The following is a 17,500-nucleotide window of genomic DNA, read 5'->3' as shown; positions in this document are numbered from 1 at the left end:
ACCGAACACAACTCACGCGCCACGACGTACACTGTGCACCAGCCCCCCAAAACGAATCACCCCCCGAAGGACTAAGAAGCCCGACGAACGCGCGAAAACATTTAGAGAGGCCGAGCAAGCACCGGTTAGCGCGAATGCAAATAACAAACGCAACAGGCAAATTTCGAGGGACATACTTTTCGCAACAAGCTTCCACTAGGAAAGCATAGGCAACTCGTTCGAACGTCAAAGCCAACCAAATGGCAATTACCCGAGGGACACGCTTTTCGCAAGGCACCTTCCACTAGGGAAGCGCAAGCAACCCGAAGGCGAGTCGAAGACAACCCGAGGGACATGGAGGAATGCACCAGTGGAGTTCGCTGCACAGGCAGGGATCCGTCCAACTCGCACAAACCGAACACAACTCACGCGCCACGACGTACACTGTGCACCAGCCCCCCAAAACGAATCACCCCCCGAAGGACCAAGAAGCCCGACGAACGCACGAAAACATTTAGAGAGGCCGAGCAAGCACCGGTTAGCGCGAATGCAAATAACAAACGCAACAGGCAACTTTCGAGGGACATACTTCTCGCAACAAGCTTCCACAAGGAAAGCACAGGCAACTCGTTCGCACGCCAAAGCCAACCAAATGGCAATTTAACCGAGGGACATGCATTTCGCAAGGCAACTTGTACAATTACCCGAGGGACATGGCATGCTTGCCAAGGCCGTGGCTTGGCATGCTTGCCAAGGCCGTGGCATGACATGCTGCTGGCCAAGGCCGGGCATGCCATGCTGCTGGACAAGGCCGTGGCAAGGCATGCTGATGGCCGAGGCCGTGGCAAGGCATGCTGATGGCCGAGGCCGTGGCAAGGCATGCTGCTGGCCAAGGCGTTGGCATGGCATGCTGCTGCTGACCAAGGCTTGGGCTTGCCATGCTGCCGGCCAAGGCCGCGGCATGCCATGTTGCTGGCCAAGGCCGTGGCATGGCATGCTGCTGGCCAAGGCCGTGGCATGACATGCTGGCCAAGGCCGGGGCATGGCAAGCTGCTGGCCAAGGTCGTGGCATGGCACGCTGCTGGCCAAGGCCGGGGCATAGCACGCTGCTGGCCATGGCCGTGGCTTGGCAAGGTTGCCAAGGCCGGGGCATGGCGTGCTGCTGGCCAAGGCTTTGGCATGCCATGTTGCTGGCCAAGGCTGTGGCATGGCATGCTGCTGGCCAAGGCTGTGGCATGGCATGCTGCTGGCCAAGGCCGTGGCATGACATGCTGGCCAAGGCCGGGGCATGGCATGCTGCTGGCCAAGGTCGTGGCATGGCATGCTGCTGGCCAAGGCCGTGGCATGACATGCTTGCCAAGGCCAGGGCATGGCATGCTGCTGGCCAAGGCTTTGGCATGCCATGTTGCTGGCCAAGGCTGTGGCATGGCATGCTGCCCTAGGCCAACGTGCCACCGCCACCGCCGCGGGCCGCCACTCGACGCATCCCGTGCTTGGCTATGTAGTTTCGATGCCACAAGCCAATGCCACAAGCCAAGCGATGGCATGTGCCAAGCGCCCGCCTAGGCATAGGCGTGGCCTGTGGCCTGGCCATGCTGGCCAGCCTTAAGGGAGGTGCCCCCCCCTTATAATAGCCTGTTAAGCCCTTTTCAATCTGGCAGGAGGAAACATCAAGCATGTTCGAGGAGTCATAATGGGGTTTTTTTAAAAAGTAATGGTTTTTTGCCAAAACGTTCAACATGAAAGTTGTATGAAATAATTTAATACACCATAAAAAAAATTATAAAAAAATATTTGGCCACCGGAATATTTTATTTTAATTTATTTCAATTTTAATACTTAAAAAATAATAAAAATTACTAAAAATACTCAAAAAATTCTAGAAAAATTCCAACAATTATAAGATGAGGCACTAGTAATTATAGTAATTTTTTTAATTATTTTTTTATTTTTAATTTATTTTATTATAATTTTTATGAGTAAATAAATAATTAAAAAGCCCGACGAACGTGCAAAAACTCTTAGAGAAACCCAGCAAGCATCGGATAGCTCGAATGCAAATAACAAACGCAACAGGCAACTTCCGAGGGACATACTTTTCCCAACAAGCTTCCACTGGGGAAAGCACTAGCAACGTGTTCGCAAGTCAAAGGCAACCAAACCGGCTATTACCCGAGGGACAAGCATTTCGCAGGGCAACATATACGTAAGTCAAAGCCAAACCAAATGGCAATTACACGAGGGACAGGATTGCTTGCCAAGGGCGTGGCATGCGATGTTCTAGCCCAAGGCCAAGGCACGCCACGCTGCGGGACAAGGCCGTGGCAAGACATGCGGCTGGCCTTGGCCTTGGCATGGCATGCCGCCGGCTTTGGCTGGGCTGCGTTGGCCTTGCCATGGAATGTTGCTGGCTTCGGATGGGCTGCCTTGGCCTTGGCCTTGGCCGTGGCATGGCATGCTGCTGGCCTTGGCCTTGGCCTTGGCATGGCATGCTGCTGGCTTTGGCTGGGCTGCCTTGGCCGTGGCATGGCATGCTGCTGGCTTTGGCTGGGCTGCCTTGGCCATGGCATGGCATGCTGCTGGCCTAGGCCTTGGCATGGCATGCTGCTGGCTTTGGCTGGGCTGCCTTGGCCGTAGCATGGCATGCTGCTGGCCTAGGCCTTGGCATGGCATGCTGCTGGCTTTGGCTGGCAGCCTTGGCCGTGGCATGGCATGCTGCTGGCCTTGGCCTTGGCATGGCATGCTGCTGGCTTTGGCTGGCCTGCCTTGGCCGTGGCATGGCATGCTGCTGGCCTTGGCCTTGGCATGGCATGCTGCTGGCTTTGGCTGGCCTGCCTTGGCCGTGGCATGGCATGCTGCTGGCCTAGGCCTTGGCATGGCATGCTGCTGGCTTTGGCTGGCCTGCCTTGGCCGTGGCATGGCATGCTGCTGGCCTAGGCCTGGCATGGCATGCTGCTGGCTTTGGCTGGGCTGCCTTGGCCGTGGCATGGCATGCTGCTGGCCTTGGCCTTGATATGGCATGCTGCTGGCTTTGGCTGGGCTGCCTTGGCCGTGGCATGGCATGCTGCTGGCCTAGGCCTTGGCATGGCATGCTGCTGGCTTTGGCTGGGCTGCCTTGGCCTTGGCATGGCATGCTGCTGGCTTTGGCTGGCCTGCCTTGGCCGTGGCATGGCATGCTGCTGGCCTAGGCCATGGCATGGCATGCTGCTGGCTTTGGCTGGGCTGCCTTGGCCGTGGCATGGCATGCTGCTGCCCTTGGCCTTGATATGGCATGCTGCTGGCTTTGGCTGGGCTGCCTTGGCCGTGGCATGGCATGCTGCTGGCCTAGGCCTTGGCATGGCATGCTGCTGGCTTTGGCTGGCCTGCGTTGGCCGTGGCATGGCATGCTGCTGGCCTAGGCCTTCGCATGGCATGCTGCTGGCTTTGGCTGGGCTGCCTTGGCCGTGGCATGGCATGCTGCTGGCCTTGGCCTTGGCATGGCATGCTGCTGGCTTTGGCTGGGCTGCCTTGGCCGTGGCATGGCATGCTGGTGGCCTAGGCCTTGGCATGGCATGCTGCTGGCTTTGGCTGGCCTGCCTTGGCCGTGGCATGGCATGCTGCTGGCCTAAGCCTTGGCATGGCATGCTGCTGGCTTTGGTTGGGCTGCCTTGGCCGTGGCATGGCATGCTGCTGGCCTTGGCCTTGGCATGGCATGCTGCTCGCTTTGGCTGGCCTGCCTTGGCCGTGGCATGGCATGCTGCTGGCCTAGGCCTTGGCATGGCATGCTGCTGGCTTTGGCAGGCCTGCCTTGGCCGTGGCATGGCATGCTGCTGGCCTTGGCCTTGGCATGGCATGCTGCTGGCTTTGGCTGGCCTGCCTTGGCCGTGGCATGGCATGCTGCTGGCGTAGGCCTTGGCATGGCATGCTGCTGGCTTTGGCTGGCCTGTTTTGGCCGTGGCATGGCATGCTGCTGGCCTAGGCCTTGGCATGGCATGCTGCTGGCTTTGGCTGGCCTGCCTTGGCCGTGGCATGGCATGCTGCTGGCCTAGGCCATGGCATGGCATGCTGCTGGCTTTGGCTGGGCTGCCTTGGCCGTGGCATGGCATGCTGCTGGCCTTGGCCTTGATATGGCATGCTGCTGGCTTTGGCTGGGCTGCCTTGGCCGTGGCATGGCATGCTGCTGGCCTACGCCTTGGCATGGCATGCTGCTGGCTTTGGCTGGCCTGCCTTGGCCGTGGCATGGCATGCTGCTGGCCTTGGCCTTGGCATGGCATGCTGCTGGCTTTGGCTGGCCTGCCTTGGCCGTGGCATGGCATGCTGCTGGCCTAGGCCATGGCATGGCATGCTGCTGGCTTTGGCTGGGCTGCCTTGGCCGTGGCATGGCATGCTGCTGCCCTTGGCCGTGATATGGCATGCTGCTGGCTTTGGCTGGGCTGCCTTGGCCGTGGCATGGCATGCTGCTGGCCTAGGCCTTGGCATGGCATGCTGCTGGCTTTGGCTGGCCTGCCTTGGCCGTGGCATGGCATGCTGCTGGCCTAGGCCTTGGCATGGCATGCTGCTGGCTTTGGCTGGGCTGCCTTGGCCGTGGCATGGCATGCTGCTGGCCTTGGCCATGGCATGGCATGCTGCTGGCTTTGGCTGGGCTGCCTTGGCCGTGGCATGGCATGCTGGTGGCCTAGGCCTTGGCATGGCATGCTGCTGGCTTTGGCTGGCCTGCCTTGGCCGTGGCATGGCATGCTGCTGGCCTAGGCCTTGGCATGGCATGCTGCTGGCTTTGGTCGGGCTGCCTTGGCCGTGGCATGGCATGCTGCTGGCCTTGGCCTTGGCATGGCATGCTGCTGGCTTTGGCTGGCCTGCCTTGGCCGTGGCATGGCATGCTGCTGGCCTAGGCCTTGGCATGGCATGCTGCTGGCTTTGGCTGGGCTGCCTTGGCCGTGGCATGGCATGCTGCTGGCCTTGGCCTTGGCATGGCATGCTGCTGGCTTTGGCTGGGCTGCCTTGGCCGTGGCATGGCATGCTGCTGGCCATGGCCTTGGCATGGCATGCTGCTGGCTTTGGCTTGCCTGCCTTGGCCGTGGCATGGCATGCTGCTGGCCTAGGCCTTGGCATGGCATGCTGCTGGCTTTGGCTGGGCTGCCTTGGCCGTGGCATGGCATGCTGCTGGCCTTGGCCTTGGCATGGCATGCTGCTGGCTTTGGCTGGGCTGCCTTGGCCGTGGCATGGCATGCTGGTGGCCTAGGCCTTGGCATGGCATGCTGCTGGCTTTGGCTGGCCTGCCTTGGCCGTGGCATGGCATGCTGCTGGCCTAGGCCTTGGCATGGCATGCTGCTGGCTTTGGTTGGGCTGCCTTGGCCGTGGCATGGCATGCTGCTGGCCTTGGCCTTGGCATGGCATGCTGCTGGCTTTGGCTGGCCTGCCTTGGCCGTGGCATGGCATGCTGCTGGCCTAGGCCTTGGCATGGCATGCTGCTGGCTTTGGCTGGGCTGCCTTGGCCGTGGCATGGCATGCTGCTGGCCTTGGCCTTGGCATGGCATGCTGCTGGCTTTGGCTGGGCTGCCTTGGCCGTGGCATGGCATGCTGCTGGCCATGGCCTTGGCATGGCATGCTGCTGGCTTTGGCTCGCCTGCCTTGGCCGTGGCATGGCATGCTGCTGGCCTAGGCCTTGGCATGGCATGCTGCTGGCTTTGGCTGGGCTGCCTTGGCCGTGGCATGGCATGCTGCTGGCTTTGGCTGGCCTGCCTTGGCCGTGGCATGGCATGCTGCTGGCCTAGGCCATGGCATGGCATGCTGCTGGCTTTGGCTGGGCTGCCTTGGCCGTGGCATGGCATGCTGCTGCCCTTGGCCTTGATATGGCATGCTGCTGGCTTTGGCTGGGCTGCCTTGGCCGTGGCATGGCATGCTGCTGGCCTAGGCCTTGGCATGGCATGCTGCTGGCTTTGGCTGGCCTGCGTTGGCCGTGGCATGGCATGCTGCTGGCCTAGGCCTTCGCATGGCATGCTGCTGGCTTTGGCTGGGCTGCCTTGGCCGTGGCATGGCATGCTGCTGGCCTTGGCCTTGGCATGGCATGCTGCTGGCTTTGGCTGGGCTGCCTTGGCCGTGGCATGGCATGCTGGTGGCCTAGGCCTTGGCATGGCATGCTGCTGGCTTTGGCTGGCCTGCCTTGGCCGTGGCATGGCATGCTGCTGGCCTAAGCCTTGGCATGGCATGCTGCTGGCTTTGGTTGGGCTGCCTTGGCCGTGGCATGGCATGCTGCTGGCCTTGGCCTTGGCATGGCATGCTGCTCGCTTTGGCTGGCCTGCCTTGGCCGTGGCATGGCATGCTGCTGGCCTAGGCCTTGGCATGGCATGCTGCTGGCTTTGGCAGGCCTGCCTTGGCCGTGGCATGGCATGCTGCTGGCCTTGGCCTTGGCATGGCATGCTGCTGGCTTTGGCTGGCCTGCCTTGGCCGTGGCATGGCATGCTGCTGGCGTAGGCCTTGGCATGGCATGCTGCTGGCTTTGGCTGGCCTGTTTTGGCCGTGGCATGGCATGCTGCTGGCCTAGGCCTTGGCATGGCATGCTGCTGGCTTTGGCTGGCCTGCCTTGGCCGTGGCATGGCATGCTGCTGGCCTAGGCCATGGCATGGCATGCTGCTGGCTTTGGCTGGGCTGCCTTGGCCGTGGCATGGCATGCTGCTGGCCTTGGCCTTGATATGGCATGCTGCTGGCTTTGGCTGGGCTGCCTTGGCCGTGGCATGGCATGCTGCTGGCCTACGCCTTGGCATGGCATGCTGCTGGCTTTGGCTGGCCTGCCTTGGCCGTGGCATGGCATGCTGCTGGCCTTGGCCTTGGCATGGCATGCTGCTGGCTTTGGCTGGCCTGCCTTGGCCGTGGCATGGCATGCTGCTGGCCTAGGCCATGGCATGGCATGCTGCTGGCTTTGGCTGGGCTGCCTTGGCCGTGGCATGGCATGCTGCTGCCCTTGGCCGTGATATGGCATGCTGCTGGCTTTGGCTGGGCTGCCTTGGCCGTGGCATGGCATGCTGCTGGCCTAGGCCTTGGCATGGCATGCTGCTGGCTTTGGCTGGCCTGCCTTGGCCGTGGCATGGCATGCTGCTGGCCTAGGCCTTGGCATGGCATGCTGCTGGCTTTGGCTGGGCTGCCTTGGCCGTGGCATGGCATGCTGCTGGCCTTGGCCATGGCATGGCATGCTGCTGGCTTTGGCTGGGCTGCCTTGGCCGTGGCATGGCATGCTGGTGGCCTAGGCCTTGGCATGGCATGCTGCTGGCTTTGGCTGGCCTGCCTTGGCCGTGGCATGGCATGCTGCTGGCCTAGGCCTTGGCATGGCATGCTGCTGGCTTTGGTCGGGCTGCCTTGGCCGTGGCATGGCATGCTGCTGGCCTTGGCCTTGGCATGGCATGCTGCTGGCTTTGGCTGGCCTGCCTTGGCCGTGGCATGGCATGCTGCTGGCCTAGGCCTTGGCATGGCATGCTGCTGGCTTTGGCTGGGCTGCCTTGGCCGTGGCATGGCATGCTGCTGGCCTTGGCCTTGGCATGGCATGCTGCTGGCTTTGGCTGGGCTGCCTTGGCCGTGGCATGGCATGCTGCTGGCCATGGCCTTGGCATGGCATGCTGCTGGCTTTGGCTTGCCTGCCTTGGCCGTGGCATGGCATGCTGCTGGCCTAGGCCTTGGCATGGCATGCTGCTGGCTTTGGCTGGGCTGCCTTGGCCGTGGCATGGCATGCTGCTGGCCTTGGCCTTGGCATGGCATGCTGCTGGCTTTGGCTGGGCTGCCTTGGCCGTGGCATGGCATGCTGGTGGCCTAGGCCTTGGCATGGCATGCTGCTGGCTTTGGCTGGCCTGCCTTGGCCGTGGCATGGCATGCTGCTGGCCTAGGCCTTGGCATGGCATGCTGCTGGCTTTGGTTGGGCTGCCTTGGCCGTGGCATGGCATGCTGCTGGCCTTGGCCTTGGCATGGCATGCTGCTGGCTTTGGCTGGCCTGCCTTGGCCGTGGCATGGCATGCTGCTGGCCTAGGCCTTGGCATGGCATGCTGCTGGCTTTGGCTGGGCTGCCTTGGCCGTGGCATGGCATGCTGCTGGCCTTGGCCTTGGCATGGCATGCTGCTGGCTTTGGCTGGGCTGCCTTGGCCGTGGCATGGCATGCTGCTGGCCATGGCCTTGGCATGGCATGCTGCTGGCTTTGGCTCGCCTGCCTTGGCCGTGGCATGGCATGCTGCTGGCCTAGGCCTTGGCATGGCATGCTGCTGGCTTTGGCTGGGCTGCCTTGGCCGTGGCATGGCATGCTGCTGGCCTTGGCCTTGGCATGGCATGCTGCTGGCTTTGGCTGGCCTGCCTTGGCCGTGGCATGGCATGCTGCTGGCCTAGGCCTTGGCATGGCATGCTGGTGGCTTTGGCTGGGCTGCCTTGGCCGTGGCATGGCATGCTGCTGGCCTTGGCCTTGGCATGGCATGCTGCTGGCTTTGGCTGGGCTGCCTTGGCCGTGGCATGGCATGCTGCTGGCCATGGCCTTGGCATGGCATGCTGCTGGCTTTGGCTGGCCTGCCTTGGCCGTGGCATGGCATGCTGCTGGCCTAGGCCTTGGCATGGCATGCTGCTGGCTTTGGCTGGGCTGCCTTGGCCGTGGCATGGCATGCTGCTGGCCATGGCCTTGGCATGGCATGCTGCTGGCTTTGGCTCGCCTGCCTTGGCCGTGGCATGGCATGCTGCTGGCCTAGGCCTTGGCATGGCATGCTGCTGGCTTTGGGTGGGCTGCCTTGGCCGTGGCATGGCATGCTGCTGGCCTTGGCCTTGGCATGGCATGCTGCTGGCTTTGGCTGGCCTGCCTTGGCCGTGGCATGGCATGCTGCTGGCCTAGGCCTTGGCATGGCATGCTGCTGGCTTTGGCTGGGCTGCCTTGGCCGTGGCATGGCATGCTGCTGGCCTTGGCCTTGGCATGGCATGCTGCTGGCTTTGGCTTGCCTGCCTTGGCCGTGGCATGGCATGCTGCTGGCCTAGGCCTTGTGTCACGCCCCGAGAATTCTGTGACACAAGGAGCAGCATTTGAGGGATGCTGGAAGGTTCCGGAAGGCTTGAGAACGGGCTAGAGTATGCTGGAAGACTCTAGAACGTGGTGGAAGGGTCCCGAGTGGCCTAGAAGATTCTGGAACGTGGAAGAACCTTGAAGTGTCCAGCAGAGTCTGGATGGGTCTGGAACATCCTAGATTATGCTAGGAGAAGCCTACCATGTACTACACTAGTATAGAGAATTCTAGAATGTAGTAGATAGGGTAGATGTCCTAGATAGTTCTATGGAATGTTCTAGATGAGAGTTTGTAGCCCTTGGATCAAAATGATCCTAGCCGTCCATTAGGGAGGAGGATGGCTATATAAGGGTGAGGGGTCTCATTTGTTAGACAACCAACCAAGGAGTGGAGATCCAAGAGAGCACTTGTAAGTGTGAGTGTGAGAGCATTGTAAAGCTTTGTACACGGCTATACTTGTAAATTCAACTTGTATAGTGAAGGCATTCTTCCACCTAAATCTTGTGTGTCTTAGTGTGGTTGAGTGGGTAAGGCTGACTTAGGTGCAACCACGAGGGTTGGAGACATCTAAGGCCGCACGGAAGGCTTGCGAAGTCTAAGTCCGTGACAGTTGGTATCAGAGCAGGTTACGTGAGAAGGTAACCAAGCGAGGTGTACATGGCTACGTCGGGTGACGAAGGTGCTAACGTCCCAAAGGTGAAGAAGCTCTCAACGAAGGACTCGATGGCAGCATTGGAGGCACGACTCGAGGGGATGATGGAGCATGTGGAAAAGCGGTTCACTAGACTTGAGGAAGCTCTAGTTGGCCCTGGTATGCCCACATCCCATGTTGAAAAGTTCTTCTCTCACTTTTCTAAGCTTACTGCCAGGGTGGACGAGTTGGTTGTTCGGGTAGAAGAGCTGGAGGAAAAGGTCGACTCCTTCGAAGAAAGGGTGAACTCGTCTCTTTCTGAGGTAGTTAGAGACAGTCCCACCGAACGGAAGGCCCTGGAAGCAAGGGTGGCTAGCTTAGAAGTGGAATTGGAGTTGTGCAAGAAGGCCATCATTGCTGGCAATGGAGGGAATGTGGCTCCAACCAGGAAGAAGGTTCGTGCGCCAGAACCTAAGAGCTATGATGGTGCAAGGGATGCCCGGGAGATTGACAACTTCATTTGGAACATGGAGCGGTACTTTGAGAATGTCGACATCGTGGATGAAGACGAGAAGGTGCAGACCGCCACCATGTATCTGAAGGACACTGCCATGCTATGGTGGAGGAGGCGGTATGCCGACATGGAGAAGGGGTTGTGCAAGATAGAGACTTGGGCTGAGCTCAAGAGAGAGTTGAAGAAGCACTTCTACCCTGTCAATGTCGAGTTCCAGGCATACAGGAAGCTGCGCAAGCTAAAGCATGTGGGGACATTGCGGGACTATGTGAAGGAGTATTCCGCGCTACTATTGGAGATCCCCGACATGGCGGACAAAGAGGCAATGTATGGCTTCCTGGATGGGTTGCAGACTTGGGCAGCAAGAGAGTTGCAGAGTAAGGGGGTGAAAGACCTTGCAACTGCACTAGCGGAGGCAGAGAAGTTGGATGACTTCAAGACGCTAGGGAAACCCAAGGGCAAAGGTGGGAGACAATCTCCACCAACCACCGATGACGAGCGCAGTGATGGAGAGTCCCCCAAGAGGCGGGAGCGGCGCAAGGATGGGCAACGCACCGGATCTCCAAAGAAGAGGCACGAAGGCAAAGGGCGGCTCGAGTGTTTCTTATGCAACGGACCGCACTTGGTGAGGAACTGCCCAAAGAAGACGCTTAGTGCCATGAAGAAGAAAGCGGCGAAGGGCTCCGATAGTGAAAGTACTTCAGAGAAGGAAGCCCAACTGGGGAGCATCCAACTTCTTGGGTCGGTGTCCAAGAAGAATGAGAAGATGCAGGAGCCCAGGAGCATCCAGAAGAAGGATGTGCTCTACGCGGAGGTGAAGGTTAACGGGATGACTTCACACGCGTTGGTTGATACGGGTGCCACACACAACTTTGTAAGCACTGAAGAGGCCAAGAGGCTGGGCTTGAAGATGAAGGAGGACAAGGGTTGGTCTAAGCCAGTGAATGCAGAGGCGAAGCCAATCCAAGGTCTGGTGAGGAGTGCTGACATGGCGATTGGAACTTGGACTGGGCAAGTGGAGTTGTCGGTCATTGAGATGGATGACCACCCCATGATCCTAGGGATGGATTTCATGCGGAAGAACAATGTGATGCCAGTCCCACACACTGCAACCATGTTGTTGTTTGCAGGGGATCGACCATGTGAGGTGCCATTGGTGGCCAGGAGTCAGCTACTCAAAGACAAGCAGAAGGCACTTGCGGCAATGCAGCAGGGTGAGCAGCATGTCCAGGGCAAGGGCGAAGTAGCAAGCACCAGCAGCAACAGCGGATACAGATCATATCGAGACGTGGTGGCTCGGTATGCTTCTGCGTGACGAGGGCGTCACGGCATTGGGTGGGGGAGAGTGTCACGCCCCGAGAATTCTGTGACACAAGGAGCAGCATTTGAGGGATGCTGGAAGGTTCCGGAAGGCTTGAGAACGGGCTAGAGTATGCTGGAAGACTCTAGAACGTGGTGGAAGGGTCCCGAGTGGCCTAGAAGATTCTGGAACGTGGAAGAACCTTGAAGTGTCCAGCAGAGTCTGGATGGGTCTGGAACATCCTAGATTATGCTAGGAGAAGCCTACCATGTACTACACTAGTATAGAGAATTCTAGAATGTAGTAGATAGGGTAGATGTCCTAGATAGTTCTATGGAATGTTCTAGATGAGAGTTTGTAGCCCTTGGATCAAAATGATCCTAGCCGTCCATTAGGGAGGAGGATGGCTATATAAGGGTGAGGGGTCTCATTTGTTAGACAACCAACCAAGGAGTGGAGATCCAAGAGAGCACTTGTAAGTGTGAGTGTGAGAGCATTGTAAAGCTTTGTACACGGCTATACTTGTAAATTCAACTTGTATAGTGAAGGCATTCTTCCACCTAAATCTTGTGTGTCTTAGTGTGGTTGAGTGGGTAAGGCTGACTTAGGTGCAACCACGAGGGTTGGAGACATCTAAGGCCGCACGGAAGGCTTGCGAAGTCTAAGTCCGTGACACTTGGCATGGCATGCTGCTGGCTTTGGCTGGGCTGCCTTGGCCGTGGCATGGCATGCTGCTGGCCTTGGCCTTGGCTTGGCATGCTGCTGGCTTTGGCTGGGCTGCCTTGGCCGTGGCATGGCATGCTGCTGGCCTTGGCCTTGGCATGGCATGCTGCTGGCTTTGGCTGGCCTGCCTTGGCCGTGGCATGGCATGCTGCTGGCCTTGGCATGGCATGCTGCTGGCTTTGGCTGGGCTGCCTTCGCCGTGGCATGCCATGCTGCTGGCCTTGGCCTTGGGGCTGGGCTGCCTTGGCTGCGGTTCTTATCACTAGACGTGCGTTGCGTGCGAAGGCGTGCAAAGGCGTGCAAAGGCGTGCGCGACCATGCGCGCAACACGCGCACCGTGGTCAAAAGACCACGCGCGCGGTATTCGCACAGGCCACGCTGCCCACGCCGCGGGCATGCCAGGCCGCCCAGGCCGTGCGCATGCCATGCCGTGCTGCCCAGGCCGGCTGCATGCCAGGCCGCCCAGGCCGTGCGCATGCCATGCCGTGCTGCCCACGCCGCGGGCATGCCAGGCCGGCTGCATGCCAGGCCGCCCAGGCCGTGCGTATGCCATGCCGTGCTGCCCACGCCGCGGGCATGCCAGGCCGGCTGCATGCCAGGCCGCCCAGGCCGTGCGCATGCCATGCCGTGCTGCCCATGCCGCGCGCATGCCAGGCCGCCCACGCCCGCGCGCATGCCACGCCATGCTGCCCAAGGCCGCGCCCAGGCCGCGCAAGGCCGCGCCCAGGCTGCCCAAGGCCGCGCCCAGGCCGCGCAAGGCCGCGCCCAGGCCGCCCAAGGCCGCGCCCAGGCCGCGCAAGGCCGCCCAAGGCCGCGATCCAGGCCGCCCAAGGCCGCGGCCGAGCCGCCCCAGGCCGCAGCCCAGGCCGCGGTCGAGCCGCAGTGCATGTAACCCAAGGCCGCAGCCCAGGCCGCGCCCAACATGGGGCGTACCTGCCACTGCCTTGCCCTGGGCAAGGGAGGTGCCCCCCCCTTATAATAGCCTGTTAAGCCCTTTTCAATCTGGCAGGAGGAAACATCAAGCATGTTCGAGGAGTCATAATGGGGTTTTTTTAAAAAGTAATGGTTTTTTGCCAAAACTTTCAACATGAAAGTTGTAGGAAATAATTTAATACACCATAAAAAAAATTAAAAAAAATATTTTTTTACAGAAAATATTTTATTTTAATTTATTTCGATATTAATACTTAAAAAATAATAAAAATTAATAAAAATAGTCAAAAAATTATGGAAAAATTCCCATAATTAAAGGATGATTCACTAGTAATTATAGAAATTATTAAATTATTTTTTTCATTTTTTTTATTTTATTTTGATTTTTTTATGCCAAATAAGGGCTTTAAAAATTCGAAAAGCTCCAGAAAAATTGCAAAAAAATAGGGAATGACATTTAAAATTGATTGTAGTGCATTTTTAATTGTGTTGCACGGTTTGGGTAAGATTATAAAAGAATCATGTTCAAAAAGATCGATCGAGGCGGTGGCACGCCATGGCCTTGGCCTTGGCCTTGGCCTTTGCCCGCGGCCTTGGCCTTTGCCTTGGCCTTGGCCATGCCTTGCACAGGGACTTGGCCTTGCCCACTGCCTTGGCCTTGGCTTTGGCCTTGGCCTTGGCATGGCATGGCATGCTCGCCGAGGCCGTGGCATGCCTTGCTGCTAGCCAAGGCCGTGGCGTGGCATGCTCGCCCAGCCCGTGGCATGCCGTGCTCGCCCAGCCCGTGGCACGCCATGTTGGCCCAAGGCATTGGCATGGCATGCCGGCCAAGGCATGCTGGCCAACGCTGCACAAGGCGGTGCCATGGCATGGCATGCTGACCAAGACCGTGCCATGGCATGCTGGGCGAGGCCGGGGCATGGCATGCTGGCCGAGGCCGTGGCTTGCCATGCCGCCACGGCCGTGGCATGCCGGGCAACGGACCGGCATGGCCCAGCCCGTGGCACGCCATGTTGGCCCAAGGCATTGGCATGGCATGCCGGCCAAGGCATGCTGGCCAACGCTGCGGCACGGCGTGCTGGACAAGGCGGTGCCATGGCATGGCATGCTGACCAAGACAGTGCCATGGCATGCTGGCCGAGGCCGTGGCATGGCATGCTGGCCGAGGCCGTGGCTTGCCATGCCGCCACGGCCGTGGCATGCTGGGCAACGGACCGGCATGGCATGCTGGCCGTGGCGGTGGCACGACATGCTGGCCAAGGCAGTGGCATGGCATGTAGGCCAAGGCTAAGGCATGGCACGCTGTGGCATGGCACGCTGGCCAAGGCAGTCGCAAGGCATGCGGGCCGAGGCCGCGGCACGGCCCGCTGGGCAACGCGGTGGCATGGCATGCTGGGCAACGCCGTGGCAAGGCATGCGGGCCGAGGCCTTGGCATGGCATGCTGGCCGAGGCCGTGGCATGGCATGCGGGCCGAGGCCGTGGCATGGCATGGCATGCGGGCCGAGGCCGTGGCATGGCATGCGGGCCGAGGCCGTGGCGTGGCATGGCATGGCATGTTGGGCAACGCCGTGGCAAGACATGCGGGCCGAGGCCGTGGCATGGCATGTTGGGCAACGCCCTGGCAAGCCATGCGGGCCGAGGCCGTGGCGTGGCATGTTGGCCAAGGCTAAGGCATGGCACGCCGGGCAACGCGGTGCATTGGCATGCTGGGCAGCGCGGTGGCAAGGCATGGGGGCCGAGGCCGTGGCATGGCATGTTGGGCAACGCCGTGGCAAGACATGCGGGCCGAGGCCGTGGCATGGCATGCGGGCCGAGGCCGTGGCACGACATGTTGGCCAAGGCTAAGGCATGGCACGCCGGGCAACGCGGTGGCATGGCATGCTGGGCAACGCGGTGGCAAGGCATGCGGGCCGAGGCCGTGGCATGGCATGTTGGGCAACGCCGTAGAAGGGCATGCGGGCCGAGGCCGTGGCATGGCATGCGGGCCGAGGCCGTGGCATGGCATGTTGGGCGACGCCGTAGCAAGGCATGCGGGCCGAGGCCGTGGCATGTCATGCGGGCCGAGGCCGTGGCATGGCATGCGGGCCGAGGCCGTGGCATGGCATGTTGGCCGAGGCCGTGGCAAGGCATGCGGGCCGAGGCCGTGGCATGGCATGTTTGGCAACGCCGTGGCAAGACATGCGGGCCGTGGCATGGCATGGCATGCGGGCCGAGGCCGTGGCACGACATGTTGGCCAAGGCTAAGGCATGGCACGCCGGGCAACGCGGTGGCATGGCACGCCGGGCAACGCGGTGGCAAGGCATGCGGGCCGGGGCCGTGGCATGGCATGTTGGGCGACGCCGTAGCAAGGCATGCGGTCCGAGGCCGTGGCATGTCATGCGGGCCGAGGCCATGGCATGGCATGCGGGCCGAGGCCGTGGCATGGCATGTTGGGCGACGCCGTAGCAAGGCATGCGGGCCGAGGCCGTGGCATGTCATGCGAGCCGAGGCCGTGGCATGGCATGCGGGCCGAGGCCGTGGCATGGCAAGTTGGGCGACGTCGTGGCAAGGCATGCGGGCCGAGGCCGTGGCATGTCACGCGGGCCGAGGCCGTGGCATGGCATGCGGGCAGAGGCCGTGGCATGGCATGTTGGGCGACGCCGTCGCAAGGCATGCGGGCCGAGGCCGTGGCATGGCATGCGGGCCGAGGCCGTGGCATGGCATGTTGGGCGACGCCGTAGCAAGGCATGCGGGCCGAGGCCGTGGCATGTCATGGCATGTTGGGCGACGCCGTAGCAAGGCATGCGGGCCGAGGCCGTGGCATGGCATGTTTGGCAACGCCGTGGCAAGACATGCGGGCTGTGGCATGGCATGGCATGCGGGCCGAGGCCGTGGCTCGACATGTTGGCCAAGGCTAAGGCATGGCACGCCGGGCAACGCGGTGGCATGGCATGCTGGGCAACGCGGTGGCAAGGCATGCGGGCCGAGGCCGTGGCATGGCATGTTGGGCAACGCCGCAGCAATGCATGCGGGCCGAGGCCGTGGCATGGCATGCGGGCCGAGGCCGTGGCATGGCATGCGGGCCGTGGCCGTGGCATGGCATGTTGGGCGACGCCGTCGCAAGGCATGCGGGCCGAGGCCGTGGCATGGCATGTTTGGCAACGCCGTGGCAAGACATGCGGGCCGTGGCATGGCATGGCATGCGGGCCGAGGCCGTGGCACGGCATGCGGGCCGAGGCCGTGGCATGGCATGTTGGGCGACGCCGTAGCAAGGCATGCGGGCCGAGGCCGTGGCCGTGGCATGGCATGCGGGCCGTGGCCGTGGCATGGCATGGCATGCGGGCCGAGGCCGTGGCATGGCATGTTGGGCAACGCCGTGGCAAGGCATGCGGGCCGAGGCCGTGGCATGGCATGATGGCCGAGGCCGTGGCATGTCATGCGGGCCGAGGCCGTGGCATGGCATGTTGGGCGACGCCGTAGCAAGGCATGCGGTCCGAGGCCGTGGCATGTTATGCGGGCCGAGGCCGTGGCATGGCTTGTTGGGCGACGCCGTAGCAAGGCATGCGGGCCGAGGCCGTGGCATGTCATGCTGGCCAAGGCCAAGGCATGACATGGCATGGCATGCGGGCCGAGGCCGTGGCATGGCATGTTGGGCAACGCCGTGGCAAGGCATGCGGGCCGAGGCCGTGGCATGGCATGATGGCCGAGGCCGTGGCATGCCATGCTGGCCAAGGCTAAGGCATGGCATGCCGGGCAACGCGGTGGCATGGCATGCTGGGCAACGCCGTGGCAAGGCATGCGGGCCGAGGCCGTGGCATGGCATGTTGGGCAACGCCTTGGCAAGACATGCGGGCCGAGGCCGTGGCATGGCATGGCATGTTGGGCAACTCCTTGGCAAGGCATGCGGGCCGAGGCCGTGGCATGGCATGCTAGCCGAGGCCGTGGCATGGCATGTTGGGCGACGCCGTGGCAAGGCATGCGGGCCGAGGCCGTGGCATGGCATGCGGGCCGAGGCCGTGGCACTGCATGTTGGGCGACGCCGTAGCAAGGCATGCGGGCCGAGGCCGAGGCCGTGGCATGGCATGTTGACCGAGGCCAAGGCATGGCATGCCGGGCAACGCGGTGGCATGGCATGCGCGGCCGAGGCCGTGGCAAGGCATGCGGGCCGAGGCCGTGGCATGGCATGTTGGGCGACGCCGTGGCAAGGCATGCGGGCCGAGGCCGTGGCATGGCATGCGGGCCGAGGCCGTGGCATTGCATGTTGGGCGACGCCGTAGCAAGGCATGCGGGCCGAGGCCGAGGCTGTGGCATGGCATGTTGACCGAGGCCAAGGCATGGCATGCCGGGCAACGCGGTGGCATGGCATGCGCGGCCGAGGCCGTGGCAAGGCATGCGGGCCGAGGCCGTGGCATGGCATGTTGGGCGACGCCGTGGCAAGGCATG

This window comes from Camellia sinensis, chromosome 6, assembly GCF_055761805.1.
Source record: "Camellia sinensis isolate YWXY chromosome 6, ASM5576180v1, whole genome shotgun sequence".
NCBI classification, from domain to species: domain Eukaryota; kingdom Viridiplantae; phylum Streptophyta; class Magnoliopsida; order Ericales; family Theaceae; genus Camellia; species Camellia sinensis.
Note: the sequence above shows the minus strand (reverse complement) of the source record.